Raw genomic sequence first — 19,483 nt, forward strand, 5'->3', positions numbered from 1 at the left:
TTCTGGTCTCCAAACTTGAGGAAGGACATACTAGCTATAGAGGGTGTGCAGCGCAGATTTACAAGGTTAGTTCCAGGGATGGCAGGGTTGTCATATGCTGAAAGGCTAGAAAAACTGGACTTGTATCCGATGGAGTTTAGACCACTACCCCCTAACTAACTATAACCTATATCCTCCTTGGTGAAGACAGTTGCAAAGTATTTGTTAAATTCCTCTGCCATCTCCTTGTTTCCGGTAATAATTTCACCCTTGCCCATTTTCGAAGGGCCAATTTTAGACCGAACCAATTTCTTCCTCTTCACATACTTAAAAAAGCTTTTGCTATCCTCCGCAATATTATCTGCTAATTTCCTCTCGTACTTCATTTTCCCGTCTCTTATGGCTTTCTTAGTTACCCTCTGATGTTCTTTGAAGGTTTCCCAATCCTCTAATTTCCCACTCCGCTTTGCTATCTTATAATTACTCCCTTTGGACTTGATAAGAATAAATGATTGACAACAAAACATTTCCCTATCTTTTGGAAGAGAAAATGCAAAATGCAAAACATAAATTGTAACAATACATTCAAAGAAATTATATCCAATTTGTATGCAGGAAAAAGCCTTAAATATTGTACCCTGTGACTGTGTTCTTTGAATGAGACCAAACAGTCTTAGTGAGGTGACCTTGTCAACCCAACACAAATGACTTCATTCCAGCTAGCATTATTCGAATAAAGTGTGTTTGAATTGTACTGAGTGGCTTGGTTGTACTTTTTGTACATTGACAGGAGCACGGCTATCACAGTTCCATTCAACATTGAAAACTGATGAGAGCTTATTGTTGAAAAAATGAAAAGAATTGGGATGAAGATGGTACTTTTGTTTGAAGTAAGGGAATACTTGGTTACTTGGACATGAGGTTAATAAAACCATAAATGTTTTCTAAAAGAATAGTGGGTTAATGAGGATGTGCAGTTGCATTTGTTGGGTTATGTTTAAAAGTTTAATGATTGCTGGAAAAATGTCTAAGGTATCTGAGGAGAATTTAAGTGGCTCAAGACAAAGTGAAGGTTTGGTACAACAGGAAGTCTTCTGAGAGAATTGTTAATTGTTTTTTTCAACAATGTCTAAACTTCTTGGAGCAAGATTTTCAGGGCACAATGACATAGCATCTAAGGTAAATAAAGTTATGTATATAGTTAAAACTCTGGCAAGAAGATGTAACAACACACAAGATCCTTATGAGAGTCATTTTAAGGTAGATTTTTGGAAGCCAGTTTTAATGTTAATTTAGCTGAGTGAATTTTGTCATGTTCTTGTTTGTTATTGGCCAAGGAAAACTGAAGCATGTTCAGGTTAAAATTCAGACAATTTCTGAATTTCCTATGCCCATGGGTAAGAAAGTTATTGGGAGATTTTTAGGAAGGGTTGGATATTATGGAAAGTTCTGGAAAAACGTTGTTGATATTGCTCTTCCCTTGACTGATATTTTAAAGAATGAAAGGTTTATTTGGACAGTCATTTGTCAAGAAGCATTTGAGAAACTGTATTTAAATCACTTGATTTTTGAGAAGCCATTTGCTTTAGTGAAGGTGCAGCTGGTGCTGTATTATTACAAACAGAGGACTAATGATGGTGTTGGAAATCCAATGGCTTGTATATCTAAGAAATTCAAGAAACACTCCAAAGAATTATTCTGTTATTTGAAAATATTTGTCTATTTTATTAGCTTTGCAACATTTTGTGCAGTGAACTGGAATTCACTGTCTATGCATTGTTCAGATGACTGGCTCCTCCCTTTGCTCTATCAGTTCCAGTGGGTCCCTTTTGGAATCACCAATGGGGTCTCTGTCTTCCAAAGACAGATGGACAAAATGGTTGAGTACTGGTTGAAGGCCACCTTGCCTCATCTCGACAACGTCACCATTTGTGGGCACTCCCTGGAAAACCATGATGCCAACCTCCAGAGGTTTCTCCACATGGCCAAGGCCCTGAACTTCACGGACAACTCCAGTAAGTGCTTGTTCCAGTCAAAACCACTGGAGATCCTGGGCTATGTGGTGGAGAATGGCATCATTGGCCCTGACCCCAATCGAATCCGCCCCCTGTTAGACCTCCTGATCCCGAGGACCATGAAAGCCTTAAGGAGGTGCCTGGGCTTCTTCTCCTACTATGCCCACTGGGTCATTCACTATGCAGATAAGGTCCACCCCTTTTACATTGTCGGCCGAAGCCCAGGCAGCTTTCGACTACATTTGGAGCAACATCGCAAAGCATGTGGTGGATGAGAATGCACCCTTCCAGGTGGAAAGCAATGTTGTGGCCGCTACCCTTATCCAGGCGGAAGGCCGGTTGCCTTTTTCTCCTGCACTCTACAAGGCCATGAGCTTTGGAACCCATCTGTGGAGAAAAAAGCTCAAGCCATTGTAGGAGCCATCGGGCACTGGGGGCATTACCTGGCGGGCAGAATATTTACACTGCTCACTGACCAGTAATCGCTGGCTTTTATGTTTAAAAATGCAAAAAAGGGGCAAAATAAAGAATGATAAGATCACTAGGTGGAGGATTGAACTCTCCATCTGTAATTATGACATAGCATACAGGCCAGGTACTCTCAATGAACCTCCAGATGCCTTGTTAAGTGGAAGCTGTGCCAGTTGTGGTCACTGCACGATAGGTTTTGCCACCCAGGCATCAGTCGCATGGCTCATTTTGTCAAGGCACGCAACCTGCCCTATTCTGTTGAGGACATCAAGGAAATGACCAGGTCTGCATGGAGTGCAAGCCATATTTCTACCACCATGACAAAGCGTACCTGATGAAGGGATCCTGCCCCTTCAAATGACTCAGTGTTGATTTCAAGGGTTCCTTCCTTTCCACCAACTGAAAAGTGAACTTTCTCAATGTTTTTGAGTATTTGATTTGCCATTCCCTGCCCAGACATGACCACCACTACAGTCATCAGGACATTGCACTCTATTTTCTCCCTGTTCAGGTATTCCAGCTATATACATAGCGACCGAGGTTCATCATTTATGAGTGAAGATCTCCACCAATATCTGCTCGTAAGGGGCATTGACTCAAGTAGGATGATTAGCTACAATCCCCGGGGGAACGGACAAATTGCCAAAGAGAACATGACAGTATGGAAGGCCGTGAAGTTGACTCTCTGGTCTAAATGCCTTCCAGACTCCAACTGACAAGAAGTCTTACCCACGACGCTCCACTCCAAAAGGTTGCTCCTCAGCTCCTCATGAGCTTGTGTATACATTCCAGAGATAATCCACATCCGGGACTACTCTCCCAGCTTGGCTGATGGCACCAGTGCCAGTTCTGCTGAAAAAGTACACGAGGAGGAGCAAGACTGAACCCCGACCGAGAGGGTACACATGCTACTCGCCAACCAAATGTATGCCTACATGGCGTACCCTGATGGCAGAGAGAACACCATCTTGATCAGAGACCTGGGACCCACTGGAACTGAGGGTCTGATGCCTCAAATGTCCCAGGAACTGCTGAGTACCCCACTCAAGGTCCCAGAGGACACTGCTCGGGAAGTGTACCAATTCACTCAAGTGTACCAATTCATTAAGCCGGAGCCCTCGAGATCCACTGACCCTGTACCACAGGGGGTCCAGGAAGCCCAAAGTCTCCAGTACTGCGGCACTCAAGCAGAATGACCAGACCCCCTGACAGACTTAACGTAAATATTTGTAAAGTATTAGTTTTTTTGAATGAATGGTCTGTTTTTCACCCACAGGCTCAATTCTGAAGGAAGAGGTGAATGCAGTAAACTGGAATTCACAGTCGATGTATTGTTCAGATGGCTGGCTCCTCCCCTGGTTCCACCCTCACCTACCCCAATGTAAACCGTGGTTTTCCAGCCTTACCTCAGATTCACCTGAGGATTATTGTGTCAACCGACCATTGGTTGTAAGCTATTAAAAGTGCATTTGTACTCCTCCCTTATCTCTAAGTGCATTCAGTTGCTTTACATTTTGAAATAAATACTTGAACTGCTATGGGATTAAGTATTGTTTACATTGACCATAATCTGAGTAAAATTAAAAATAAGTATAGATGATAATTGAATTGGAGTTTAATTTTGCAAGAATATGACTTAGTTATAAAATATTATAATGACATTAAGAGACAGCGTTATTGCTGATTAAATATCTAGACATTGAATTTGTATGTTTCTGCTATATTTCTTTATATTATATTGTATAAGGCTGTGGAATCTGTTTTTAAAAACAAATGGCAGTTTGCAATTTAAAATTTTGACCTTTTTAGAAGTTCAAAATTTCACCGAGAGAATAAGATATAATGGATTTATGTTAATCTTTCATTTAATGTTTAACTATATTTCTCATATAAATGTCTTTATAAGTTAGTTTGGGTGGTTACAGGGGCACAATGACAACACATTAGTATTTTAAACAAACATGGTTCTTTGAGATAAAAGACAGAAGCCAGTTTGAGAGAAATATGGATGCTGATTGAAGTTAGAGTCAAGAAGATGAAAAGGATTTATGATAGTTCTTGAGATATTCGAAACAACATGGGTTAGTTCAGAAGCACCTGTATAAACGTTGGGCCATTTTAGTTCTGGGGAAAGCAGACTTCTCAGACACATAAGTGGACTGTGTTACAGAGTTCTGTGTTGTGTATTGGCCTATGTGTTGTGTGGTTTTGTTAAAAAATGACAGTTTGTCTTATAGAGCCAAGGTGAAGGTGGACTGCTGAGAGAGTGGGAGATGGACTGAGCATGTGCAGAAAATGATCTGGAAATTTCTGGACTTGATCGATAAACCACCACTGGGTGGTGCTGTGGAGTGGAAGAAGGCCCAGAACATAAGTCATGGTCTGGTGGAGAGTTTAGAATATTGGGATTTCAAAAAGGGATGAACATTCCGAAGGCAGCCGGAAGGATCTGAACAAGCCAGTTGTTCCTCTCTCTGCAAGCAACACAAGACAATTTCGAATATTGTGCTCTCTCTCTCTCAAAGATCTTTTGGCTTCAATTTACCAAACAAACTGATCTTTGCTTCGGTTGAGATCGAAGTTTTGTGAGTCTTGTGTGTTTTGTGTGTGTTTTGTGTCTAAGTTTTTCTGTGGGCTGGTTGGAAATATAACTTAAACTTTAATTACATATGTTATAGTTAGGCTGGGGAATTTATTAGTTTTACACTGTTATATGAATTAGCATAATAACTAGTGGGCATTGTTATAAAAGGGTTTTTTTTAATTAAAGTTTGAAAGTGAATTTTTGTTAATAGAGTAATTGTTCATCTTTACCCCTGTGTGATATGCCTTCTTTGTGGTTGCTGGTTTGATCTTGTAACAACTGAAATGCTTTTAGTACATTTGTGTCAGACTTTTGTAGCTACAAAAAACAGAAATGACGTCACACATGATGTGACATGAGAAATAGGCTGGAAATTTATTATCAAAATGAGAAACAAATGGATCAGTTCTGCTTGGAGTTGATAGAAGTAAAAAAATATGGGAACACAGGGGTTGAAACTTTGAGAGATGGGGCTGAGTTACAATAACTAGAATTGATGTCATTCTGTGTGTTCCTCCTGGGAAAAGGTGAACACAGAACCAGTGGCTTTTGAAATGTGGAAGATGACTTCACTTTCTCTTTGGAAAAGAGGGAAGATTTCTACTGGATCTATTTTTGGATGGCCACTTCATTTAACTCTTGTTTGATTTGTCCCTTCATCGTGGAAGAAGATAACCTAATTTGTTTAACCCTTGTCTGGGTTTGTAAATTGATTGTGGAAGAAAATAGCCACATTGTCTCTTTGAAAAGAGGGAAGATTCTTTGTGTGGAAAGCATAGTTGTAAAAGGCCTGAAGATATTATGTTTAAAAGCACTTTATAATTATTTTTGAACTGAGAATTTAAGACCTTCAAGCCAAACAAAAATATTGCTGAACTTTTACTTTTCAGAGTGGGACTTCAATTACACACACACATTTACATTTTACATTTGTGCATAGTGGGGTTAAATTTAAAATTAAGTTTAGAGATGAGTAAGAAATGTTATTTTATCGATAGTTTAATAAAAACTATCATTTTGATTTTACCATTGTTTGGTGAATTTTTCATTGCTGTTCCTGTTTTAGTGCTAATAAAGTTTCTTTAGTCCCAAACAAAATTTAAAAGGGTTGTTCATTCATAACAGTACCGTGCAGGTACCATCCAGCAATGTCCTTGATGGGAGGCTGATGTGTTTGCTCCTGCTGGGACTCTTATGTCACAGCCTCTGCTGTGAGCCTGAGGCGGCATCAGGTAACTAAGGGCAGAGTGAAACCTACGTTGTGATTTGGATCATATGCAGTGATTATCATTGCTCCCTCTCCAATATCTCTCTCCCTCCCCAGTGACGCATGCAATCCAAATCGGGCCTACCTATTAAAATTAATGCCTCTCACCAGATCTAGCCTTGCATTGAACCTTGATCTGGCCATTCAATTCAACTGAATTTTCTCCAGCCGTCTTGGTCCTCGCCATGCTGCTGGATCTGGGAGGGAATGTCAAGAGGGTGGGTTTGGTCCTCTGCAACCCCCTATTCACCCAAAATCCATCTCACACACACACTATTATTTTCTGAGGAATGGGGTATCCTAAAGTACATAGCAAGCAGTGCCTGTTAACGATTGGCCTGTACAGCCATTCCAGGATACACACTCTACAACACTTTTGTTTTGCAAAAGGATCTTGGCTTGAAATGATGACTAGTGGTCATGGTAAAGTAAAAAAAAAATGGCATCAGTATTGTAAAAATGCAGGCACTTTTAATTCTTTGTTTTAAGTGAAAAATATAAAATTGTACATTTTGTACTGATGTACTTTTGTATTCATGAATATTAAACTATTAATTTTTAAAAAATAACTAAGAATAAATGCTCTCTGAACAATGTCATTATTATATTTTTGATTATATTCCAGTGTTGTTAAAGCAGAAAATTCTTGCTTACAGCAATATAGTTGGTAAATTTTATTGAAATAAACCTTTGGGAGAAAGTTCTCCACTGCTAGACACAAGGACAATTCACCAATGGAAGCTCTGATCGCTTGTTAAATCTGTATTTAATACAGTTGGCCTAACAGTTAAGGAGATTGATTAAAACATTCTAGTTTATTACTGTATTCATGTATTAGTAAAATAATGCAAGTGTATGAAAAAAAAAATCAGCCTAATGCACAAAGAATTGTTGGACATTGGGGATCAGAATTGCTTTGAATGTTTTTTTTCACAAAAGATTTAAAATTGTATTTTTTATTGTATATATTATCATTTTTAATAACTCCTGTGGCAAGGACTGCTGTTGAAGGCCAACCTTGTGTTAAAATTTGGCTGATAGCTTAACATCGTCTTGTTCTTGTACACATCCCAACTAGCAATATGGCAATATCACAAATTTGACCATGGAATAGACAAGGACAAATCACATTATGATCTAACATATCAGTTTCTTATATGTTCTAGACTAGAGCATGTTACTTTACAGAATTCTCTGCTCTAAGGTGTAAAATGCAGATGTCACTTGGGCCATCTCTAGTATTTCAGTGAAGGCGGTCCAAGCTGACAAGGAGATGCTGATAAAACCCCTGGGATCACCTGTCCAAAAAATAAAACAAAATTCTAATCCAAATAATTAGTGTCTTTTCATGCTAAATTCAAAGCTCAATAAACTGATGCAACAGTGATGTACAGCACTTATTTAGTAATAAAAGATCCAATCATGTTGAGATGAAGGTTCACACTCAGCAGCAGAACTCATTACAGATTTTAATTTAAATTTTAAATTTAGACATGCAGCATGGTAATGGGCCCTTTCAGCCCTTCAGCCTGTGCTACCCAATTGACCTACAACTTTGGTACATTTTTGAATGGTGGGAGGAAACCGGAGCCCCTGAAGGAAACTCACAGAGAATATAAAAACTCCTTACAGACAGCGACCAATTCAAACGCTGGCTGCTGCCGATGTATCAGCGGTGCACTAACTGCTCCACTAACTAGCAAAGCAATAAGCACTGCTGTATTTATACCTTCTCTCATGTGTCTTATCAACTTGGGTTTGATTTTTGTCAGCACATACTGTACCCACATCAAAGGACTACTTACTATAGCCAGCTGTCAGCACACCTTTGTTGATGCCCATCTTCACTGATTGTTGTCTGCTAAACAGGAAATCAAGAGTCTAATTGCAGAAGGGTGCACTGAGATCTAAGTTCCAAAGTTTGGGAATGAGTTTGCTGGGGACAATGGCAGACAGCTGTAGTCTGTGAACACTTACTCAGTAATAAATATAGTCTCAAAGTCACAAAAGATTATCTTAAACTTCAGTTTGCATCACTTTTAATATTCCTTCGTCCATTAGTATATTTAGCCACATTACTCTGAGCATTCTTTGTGAAATTTCCTGCTCTCACTCCATTGGTAAAACTGCCTCCAATTACTTTTCTTTCAACAACTCTCCTTTCTTATGTCAATCCCAGGCTTATACTAAGCAGACATTATGAAATGACAGGCATTTTCTATCTCACCTTTGGCATCAATCTTGTTATTCTATTTTAATTTTGTGGAGAGCAGGGAGAGAGGACACAGCACTGTTCCACAGGGTCCGAATGCCTGGTCTTAATGCCAATGACTCTGTGCAGGGTTTAAGCAACCTGTTAAAAGAGTTTCCGGGGCTTTTTAAAAAAATATTTTATTTACAATTTTTAACCAAAATAGTAAAATTATACATGTGGTATACAAACCCTCTCCCCTCCCTCTGCAAAAAAATAACAAAAGGAAGAAGATTAAAAAGGACTGGAGAATGTCAAGGGAATAAACTATATATATCAAAAATTTAAAACTGGAGGCTACCAAGAAATGAGGTCTTCAGAGAATCTGCTAAACATTCATACCCACATTTTGTAAATATATGGGCACTATATTTTCCAAAATACATGATGTTTATTTTGTAAACTGTAACCAATCTTCTCAAGTTGAATGCAGCTACAAAGTTCTGCATGACATCTCTCCATCCTGAAATTTGTGTCCAAGTTGTTGCTATACACTTCCTAGAAACAGCTAAAGCAATTTGTAAAAATTCAATTTGATACATAGTTGATTTAAATTTAGGTCTTATAATCCTAATATTATCCAAAAAAATAACATCAGATCCTGTGAGAAGTTAACCCCAGTTATTTGTTATAAAAAATGACAAACTTCCACCCAGAAATGTTTAACTTTAAGACACTGCCAAGTAGAAAGCAAAAATGATCCAATCTCTCCTACACATCTAAAACACAGATCTGATAATATAGGGATCAATCTTTTTAATTTTTGAGAAGTGAGATATAACTGATGCAAAAAATTATATTGAACCAACCTATACCTTACATTTATAATTTTTGCTATATTATCTTTACTTAATCCCATCCAGTCTTTCTCATCTATTTGTCTATTTAAATCCACTTCCCATCTTAATCTCAATTTATGCACCTTATTTTGGGGGGCTTTCTTTTGAAGTTAATTATACATTACAGGGATAAATTTTCTTCATTAGCATTACAAATCAGTAATTCCAATTCACTCCAGCTAGGTAACATTAAATTCAGATCAATTTTATCAGTCAAAAAAGCCTTGAGGGTAGCAAAGGAAAGTATTATTAGCCCTCACAGGCTGCTGGCGGCTTGCGGTCCAAGGACTCGCATGGGTTGCGGGCTACAGGAGACTGACTCATGGAAACCAGGATTTGTATTCGGGATTCAAGAAGGTGCTAGGAGCAAGAAGAGCTCCTGAAGGCCTCGGGAGCACCGGAGACAAATCCACAGACCATCAATATTTCTGAATGTACTCTCTTTTGCTTTTCTTTTTCATATTGTCAGGGGTGCCAGGAATTGGTCATGGTGACTCTCTGTTTGCCTTACAGGAGACAAAAGTTGAAGTATATCATGTTTAGTTGATGCATTTTTACATGACAATGAAAGATACCTTTGAACCTTTCAAACTGTTTCATCACGAGGCATAATTTCAACAGGATGTAAAGCAATTGTTAGTAAATTATCTACTTCCTTTCACTCCTTGCCAATTTGTTTTCTTTATTTTTAGCTCTGTGGTAAATAAAGGAAAATTCTAGTCAAAAAAAACTGATGAAAATAACCTATCCCCCCAGCTGCTGCAAGTTTAAATTGAGCATTTGTCCTTCTGTACTGGATACCTTTTGTTCATCATAATTACAAAATCATCTGTTACTTGGAATTTGGGGCTCAGTTTACCAAATAAGGAATTTGTGCAATTTGCCAGTGCCACCTTCATCCAAAAGGTTTCATGTGCTTGATGGCTGAAGACTGGAGATTATTGCCCTATTAGATTTAGATAACTGCTGGTGAGAATTTGCCATGACTTGAGAAATAAATCACAATGAAGAAACCTGTTGCACCATAAAAATACATAGCAAGATCTTCACTAAACATTGTGCATTCTGAGACTCACAAATCTACTCATCTCTTCATGACCCACTCTGAAGGTTTGGGTAACGCGATCTGATTTTTTGAGAACCCCTTTAATGATCCAAACTTTCATGAATCAGAGCAGTAGAAATTCCTTCAGGTCCATTTCCAAATCGGAGAGGAGTACTGCAGGCCGAATGTGGTCCATCGTTAAAAAATGTGGTTGTCTTTTGATAACTGTGGCTGCCACAAAGAGTTTTATAGATGGAACTATTTGTTCATTGGTTTGAAGATATTTTGAATAGAGCTGCAAGGAAGTTTAAGTAAAAAAATGGGCAGTAAAACTCCGATTCTGCCAGATCTTGATGGTGTGAGAAATTAATTCCATAAAACGACATGTAGCTGAAGAGAGTATAAACCAGCTCGCCACTCCCATTGAAGGAAATAAATTGAAGTTTTCTGACTGGTTGTTGAGCTTGCAAAGTTACATTTAAAAAGAAATGAATGTTGTTTGCGCTTTCTAATAGTGTGAGGCGAATTTTCAACTGCAGATTCCATTTCAAATGTCTCTGAACTGCTCTGGATTCCACCCTAAAGATGAAATATTTCACTTCCTGTGGGAGGTTTAATTATAGAATGAATCACAGTAGCAGGCGCAGAAAATGGAGAACATTATAATGGGAAAGGACAGGTTTGAGAGAGGGACATTGATAAAGCAGCCAGTCACAATTATGAGCAAGAGAAAATCAATTTTTTCAAAATTTTATTTATTAATCTTGATAAGCCATACAATGAAAAAATACAGCTTAAGAAAAAACAGAATACATACATGACATTTTATATGTAAATAATACCCCTTACAACGAAAAATCAAAAATTGAACAAGAATTTGGATATACTTAATCTATTTGCAGGACTCAGAACTTTTAAATCAGCATATTATTTGGATAAGCAAGTTATGAATGTGACTCGAGGCTCAAGGTAGTTTTTATTACGAGCGTGTTTGAACGCAACCTGACGTGGTGCCAGAAGCGGAGCTTTGAGCCACAGAAAGAAGGATGGACTGCGAAAGAGTAAAAGTGAAAGAGACAAGTTAAGATGGAGGGTGGGCCTGAACACGTGGAGCCACCCCAATTGGGAGTGGCAGCTCCTCCAACATTGACTCTCATGATAAAACCTCCAGAACCCTTCAACATCTCAAAGCCACAGGTTTGGGAGAAGTGGAAAAGAAGATTCAAGTGCTTCAGACTGGCAAGTTATTTAAATAATTCCTCTGAAGCTAACCAGGTGAATATGCTGGTAAACTGCATGGGGGACGAGACTGATGATGTACTACGGGGCTAGACTTAACAGCCATGCAGCGGCAGCAGTATGATGCAGTACGGAGAGGGTTCGATTATTATTTCATGCCTCAGAAGAACGTAATTTACGAATGGGCGAAATTTGACAAGAGAGTGCAACAGCCTACAGAAACAGTAGACGCGTTCATTACAGCCTTATATGCTCTGGCAGAGAACTGCGAATATGGGAATCTGCACGATGAATTTTTATGGGACAAAAAAATAGAGGGTCTAAGAGATTTGTCACTGTAGGAGAGGATGTAACTTGTCAAAGACCTCACCCTCATGAAAGCAGTCACAATGGCTAGACAGTCAGAGGCGATAAAGTGGTAGCAAACTGACTTGCGAGAAATGGGTGCAAGCAAACTAGCAGTAGATGCACTGCAACCTAAGAGAGGAAGACAGCAGAAGTTTAAAGGCAACAGGCAGACACCAGGACAGCAAAAAGTGAAGAAGATGATGCAGAGCAAAGTAGAGTTCAAGACATGCCCTATGTGTGGAAAACTACTGTTCCACTCAGCATTTCAGTACCCAGCCAGGAGTGCAGAATGCCCCAACTGCAGCAAACAGGACATTACGGAAAAGTCTGTAGGTCAATTCACATGGTGAATGAGGTAGCGGAGGACGTTCCTTGGAGAAATAACATCAGGAGAGGAGACCTGGATGGCCGACATTAAAGTAGGAGCCAGCAAAGTGACCTTCAAAATTGATATGGGCCGATGTTCAAAAGAATTACACCCTGAGATGGCAAGTTAGGAAAAACACAGAAGCCACTCTACGGTCTGGGGGGAGTGAAATTGATGGTCCTGGGAATGGTAAAAGAAATGCTCTCATACAGAGAGAGGAGCACCACAGAAGAGGTAATCGTGGTGAGAGACTTACAAGAGGCGATGTTGAGCAGACCAACTTCAGTAAGACTCCAGCTAGCAGCCAGATTGGATACCCTAGACCAGGAGATGGTCAGGAAGGCATGCCCCAAACTTTGTGATGGAGACAGGTTAGTACAGAAGCCGTACATCATTAAAGTCAAGTCTGATTGCAAAACCATTTTCACTGAAAGTAACTCGAATGGTCTCATTGCCATTCATGGGCAAAGTGAAGACAGAACGTGAAAGAAAGGAAAAGCTTGAAATTATCAGCTGCATAGAAGAGCCTACAGAATGGTGTTGTGGCATGATGGTAGCACCAAGAAAGAATAAAGAAGATTTTCACATTTGTGTGGTCATGACACCCTTGAATGGATCAGTGTGCAGAGAAATGTTTATAGTTCCTACAGTGCATCAAACCCTAGCAATGCTCACCATTGTATAATATTTTACTAATGTGGACGCGAACATGGGATTTTGGCATATTCCTTTGTCCAAAAACTCAGCTCTCTATACCATTCAGGTGTTACTATTTCAACCGCCTACCCTTTGGTATCTCCTCTACCCCTGAACACTTCCAGAACAGAATGGTGACTGAGGTTACTACAGGCCTGGAGGGAGTTGTCTGCCACATGGATGATATCCTCACTTGGGGGACCAAGAAGGAACAACACAACGCAAGGGTCCATGCAGTCCTAAAACAAGTAGAAAAGGCAGGGGTCACTCTCAACATGGTGAAGTGTGAGTTTGGAAGGAGGCAGGTGAAATTTCTGGGGTACATCATGTCAGCAGACAGCATGAACTCAGACCAAGACAAGTCAAGAGCTGTGCAGGACATGAAGAAGCTGACAAATATTAGTGAACTCACTAGTGTCTTCGGTATGGTGAACCAACTAGGAAAGTTCACACCAAACCTGGCTGAAAAGGACAAACCACTGAGAGACCTGTTGTCCAAGAAAAACCAGTGGAGGTGGGGGCATGAGCAACAGAGACATTTAGTAACCTCAAGCGAGAGCCATTATCCACACTGGTACTTCAGCTGTATGATCCAACTAGGCAACTGAAAATATCTGTTGACACTTCATCATATGGACTGGGAGGAGTTTTACTACAGAAGGATGGAGATGATTGTTCACCAGTCGCTTACTTTCCCAGATCACTAACAGAAACAGAACAACAGTAGGTGCAGCTGGAAATAGGGATATTGGCACTGACTTGGGCTTGTGAGAGATTCAACGGTTTCATTTTGGGACCACAGTTAGAGTTGGAGATGCACCACAAACCACGTGAGTCTACTAGGTGAGCAAGCGCTGGATTCGCTGCCGCCATGGATTATAGAGGTTCAGGATGAGGCTGATGAGATACTCATACACGATCTCATACACACCTGGAAAGAACCTCACAACTGCGGATTCTCTCTCTCGCTCCCCACTATAAGATGGAACCACGAGTGGTGACAAAGACCTCATGGAGGACATCAATATTTACATTGAGACAGTAATGGAAAACCTCCCAATGAGCGACAAATAGCTGACAGAGCTCCGTGAGCAACTACACGCTGATAGTATGTGCATGCAGGTCATGCAATACTACATTGGAGGCTGGCCAGACAGAAACCAGTTACAAGGACCAGTCAAACACTAGAGAGGTATTCTGAATGTGCACAATGGATTACTGCGTGGTACAAGATTAGTTATTCCGGCTAACATACAGAACGAGGTACTCGAGAAAATACACGAGGGCCACCAAGGGTTGGAAAGTGCCAGTAACAGGCCAATTAAACAGTGTGGTGCCCAGGTCTGATTAATCAAATAAGTGAGATTGTCTTGAAGTGCAGAAAGTGCATTCAAGAAAGGACAAACGTAAGATGCTGAGTAAATTCCCTGAGAGGCCTTGACAAAACTTGACGTGGACTTATTCACTCTTGGAGAGAACACAATACTTATTAGTGGTGAAATATTTCTCTGGATTCATAGAAAAAGCACAATTCAGCCTGACATGAACTAAATGTAATTGTACATTTAAAATCGATGTTTGCACAGCAGGGCATTCCAGAGACATTAGTGAGGGAAAATGGTCCACAATTCTCTGGACAAAACACAAAAGCTTTCACAGCAAATTACTGATTCGAGCACATGATCTGTAGCCTTAAGTATCCACAAAGCAATGGCAATACAGTGCGAGCAGTACAAACAGTGAAGAACCTGCTCAAGAAGGCAAAAAACCCTTACCGTGCACTACTGGCAAACAGCCACACCGCTGAGCAATGGCTACAGTCCAGCCCAGTTGCTAATAGGATGTGCCTTTGCATGATTCTAATGACCATCCAAGAGAGATACTCCCAGACCTGCTACAGCTCCAGAATGAGGAGAGAGAAGAGATGCAAGAATGCAAAGTGGTATAACAAGAGACAGAGAATGAGTGACCTTGAAAAGCTGGCACCTGGACATGAGGTGTGGATCTCCCATGCAAGACAGCAAGGAACAGTAACTTCTGTGCACCACAGCCCATGGTTGTATGATCAGTGGGCCACAAGAGTTCGCCTGGCATAATATGAACTAGGTTAGGCCAAGAAGTAAAGAGACCGCAGAGACTGAATCTGTAGAGACTGTAAAACACCCAGATTCTAGAAGAACTTGTGTATTGTAAATGTTTTATGTGTATTTGTACTAGAATGAGTAAAGGTAACTGGAGCTGGTGAAGCCACAGAAAAGGGGTTTTTGAATACAAAGTAAGGGGGATGTAGTGTAATGCTATTGGTGGGACGTTAAGTGGGCTGATAACTTCATGCAGCAGGACTTCTATATCATGGAGAGGCTTGCTCGGGACCAGAAGGGAAAAGCCTGCATATGTTATTGTTCACTAAGAATATGGTAAAATAAAACAAGCTATGCACGTGACTCCAGGCTCAAGGTAGTTTTTATTATAAGCATGTTTGAACTCAACACTACAGGCAGAGCACAGGTTATTGGCAAATCATCTTCAATAGAGTAATAGTTCCAAAATTATTTTATGCGAGCATAATTACACGTTATGGTTACAGATCATAGAAAGTTCTCAGCAGGGGGTCATTTAGCCAGTTCCACTCCCTAGCCCTTGCTCCACTGGTCTGTAAATTCTGAGCTTTTGAGTTGTGATCCAGGTCCCTTCAAAATGCTACAATTGAATAGGTCTCTACTTCTACCACTGTGGGTGCTGCCTTGACCCTACGCTTGACTTAGGTGGATTGAGGACACTGAACTGGTGAAGTAGGGTCCGTATGGGTAGATTTAAGTCTGTCCATGCTGAATAGCTGTGGATGCCCTCCAATGTCTAATATGTATATCTATATATATATAGATATACACTGCTCCATCTCTCTTAATCACACAAAATAATTTTAGTAATGGTGCCGCTGGAACCTGTCTTTGTATGAATACAAATTCAGTGTTTAATAGTGATTGGAGTACTTGTTGCCTGGGTTTGCCATGCAGTTTGGTACAGGATGCTTGCTGTGAACCATAATGGCCAAACCATATATCAATTCTGCAGATGATGCAGACAGATCTTCTTTTGGAGCTGTTTGTACTCCTAGTAGAACCCAAGGTAGTTCATTGACCTAGTTGGGGCCGGTGAGTCAGGCCTTCAGTGAAGATTTAAGTTGTTGATGGAAACGATCCACCAGGCTGTTGGATGGCAGTAGTGTGGTGCAACTGTATACCACAAAAATGAGTCAAAGAAGCCCATAACGGCGAAGTGAACTGTGGACAACAGTCCGAAGTTGTGTGTGTAGGCACTCCAAATCTAGCAATCCAATTTAAGATGAACACTCTAGCACATGCCTCAGTTTCACTGACTGATAATGGAATGGCCTCTGGCCAGCATGTGAAGTGGTCTACTACAGTGAGAATATACCTCATGTCCTGTGATACTGGTAATGGTCCAACCAGATCCATGTGCACATGCTCAAATCGTCTTCATGTTGTCAGGAAAGGCTGCAGGGGTACCTTGGTGTGGTGTTGAATTTTCCCAGATTGGCAGGATATACACATTGGTGTCCATTGCGTGACGTCTTTATTCAGCTCATGCCACATGTACTTGTTTGACATTATTTTGACTGAAGTCCTGATGGATGGGTGTGAATGTCATCAAAAAGATGCCATCACCAAGATAATGGGACCAATGGTCGAAGATAGCCCAACGATACATCACAAAGGACTTCTGGACTACCTTGTTGTGGTGCTACCTGTTGATTGTCGAGTCCAGTAATAGCTGTACTGTATGCCTGTATATCCAGATCCACAGATTGTGCTGCAGCCAATTCAGCAATGTTGACTCCACCTTGAATATGGCACACACTTGATCTAGAGAGAAAATCTGCGACCAGATTGTCTTTTCCCGAAATATTACGTATGTCCGTAGTAAACTCCAAAATGTAGGACAAATATCATTGTTGTCTTGCCGACCAAGGATCTGTGACTTTGTTAAAGGCAAAAATGAGCAAGTTATTGTCTGTGAATATGGTGAAATGTTGACCTTCCAAAATATAATGAAAGTGCCTTATAGCCAGATAAAGTGCTAATAGTTTTCGATCAAAAGCGCTGTACTTCATTTCCACTGGTCTTAGATGACAACTAAAGAAGGCAAGGGGCTGATATGGCAATTGATGTATTGTTCCATAACTACACCCACAGCTGTTCCCGAGGCATCTGTGCTCACCGTCAAAGCAGCTTCAGGATTTGGATGCGCAAGCATTGCTGCTTTGGCTAATGCCTCTTTGGCGGACATAAATGCGGCCTCTGCCTCTGTGGTCCAGGTAATGTTTTTGTTTGGAGTAGAGATTATGTCAAACAGGGGTCACAGGATGCCAGCAATCCTGGGAATAAATCTGTGATAAAAAAAAATTATCATTCCCAAAAACTTCTATAGCCCTTTGACGGCGACAGGTCTGGAGGATGTACGGATGTCATCTGCCTTGCCTGATAACGGAGATATGCCACCTGCTGTAATTTTATGCCCTAAGAATTCTATGGTTGACTTGCCAAATTGACACTTGTCGAGGTTAATTGTCAGACCAAAGTTCTTGGAGCCTTTGGAAAAGACAGCTCAAATGCAAGTGGTGATCTTGCTAATTTTGACTTGCTACAAGGATGTTGTCCAAGTTAGTATACACAAAATCTAAATCTCCGTAAGCCACTGAAAAGTTAGCACGGCATTCTTTAAGCCAAATGGCATTCTGAGTAATTCAAAAATCCCAAACGGCGTAATAATTGCAGTCTTGAGAGTGTAATTTTCATGAATCGGTATCTGATGATATCCCTCAACCAAATCAATCTTTGAAAATATGCAGCAATGCTGTATGTGTGGAATTGGGTATCTGTCAGGTGTGGTGACATCATTAAGCCTATGGTAGTCGCCTCAGGGTCTCCATCCACCTGTCTTCTTGGGTACCATATGCAAATGTGAGGCCCAAAGGCTGTGAGCGTCGGATGATACCTAATTCTTCCATTGCTTTAAATTCTGCTTTTGCTTTCCGCAATTAATCAGGCACCAGACTACGAGCCCTGGCCTGATGTGTCTATGTAATGAGAGACATCATGGGCTGTTCTTGAGGCATTGAATTTAGGGGTTAGAATATGGGGAAATTCATTGAGCAGAGCAGTATATGCGTCCTTGTGTAACGTATGTACACTGAGCTGTGAAACTCTTCCCTTGATGCACGCCAGTGGATATGTCTGAAAGGTGGTGGCATGAACTAATTTTCTGCATTTTACGTCTACCAATAAGTCGTGGGAATGTAAAAAATCTGCACCCAAAATGGGTTGAGCGACAGAAAAGAGGATATGGTTCCAATGGAATGTGGTTCCACCTATTCCGATTGCGACTAGTCTAGTGCTGAAAGTTGGAAAAGCAGTTCAATTCGCCGCTCACAGGGTCAAGTGGCGTTTTTTATGCGTCCTTTCAAAATAGATCGGTAGGAGCAAACTAAGTTCAGCACCTGTGTCTACAAGGAATTTCCGCTTACCCACATCATCCTGAAGATACAATAGGCCTGTATGTACGCCAGTTGCCGAGGCCACTACTGGCAGCTGGCTCTCTCGTTTCCAGACTTCTTTCTTGGATTGGACTCTAGATACAGGAGGCTGCTATGGAGATGCTTCTGCCGAAAAGACTGGATGAATTCAGGCAGACTCTTGTGTAGGATACGATAGAGCCTGTCAGCCTCTCGAGCCACGTCATGGGGATGTCAGATATCCATGTTACTAATGGGTATGGCAACGTGAGCTGGAAGTTTTGACAGAAATAAGGTTTTAAAAAGCAGACAATGGGAATGACCATCTGATAATGCCAGCATCTCATTCATCAGGTCTGATGGATTCTTGTCACCTCGGGCTTCCATATTCAAAAGACACATGCCACGTCCATGCCTAGTAAGTTCCAATGTGTCAAGAAGAAACTGGCAGAACCTGGTGTACTGGTTTTCTGCCAGAGGATGAGCAATAAATTTGCTTCCTCTTAATGCAGTGGCTGCATCCAATGTACTTACGACATGCCAAAATTTTGTGTCTTCCGCCGTTATACCCCGAAGACAAAACTGGGTTTCAGCTTGAAGAAAGCAAATTCGAGGCTGATGTGTCCAGAAAGGAGGCAAATGTGGTGGTGATGGAGATGGTGGTGGTGCCGTTATGGAAATTTTTCTTTAGCCAGAGAGTGGTGAATCTGTGGAATTTGTTGCCACATGGTGTTGTGGAGGCTAAGTATTATAAGTTCTTGAATAGCAAGGACATTTTATCTTGAATAAAAGCTCTCATGAATGGAGGGAGAACAAATGCTTTTATTAGTTATAACTATGGGTAGA

The 19,483-nt window shown here is 40.6% G+C and overlaps 1 long non-coding RNA gene across 1 annotated transcript in view; it reads right to left on the reverse strand.

The window, feature by feature from the left end:
* Nucleotides 1-6,905: 6,905 nt before the first annotated feature.
* The window catches only part of LOC138742487 (uncharacterized), a 102,712-nt gene continuing 90,134 nt past the window's right edge, over nucleotides 6,906-19,483 (reverse strand). Inside the window, exons 3-4 of the long non-coding RNA XR_011344222.1 lie at nucleotides 8,544-8,669; nucleotides 6,906-7,614 (exon numbers count right to left, since the gene is read on the reverse strand). This is a non-coding gene — a long non-coding RNA (uncharacterized lncRNA). The remainder of the gene's footprint in view (nucleotides 7,615-8,543; nucleotides 8,670-19,483) is intronic.

The sequence above is a fragment of the Narcine bancroftii genome, chromosome 1, assembly GCF_036971445.1.
Source record: "Narcine bancroftii isolate sNarBan1 chromosome 1, sNarBan1.hap1, whole genome shotgun sequence".
Classification (NCBI taxonomy): Eukaryota; Metazoa; Chordata; class Chondrichthyes; order Torpediniformes; family Narcinidae; genus Narcine; species Narcine bancroftii.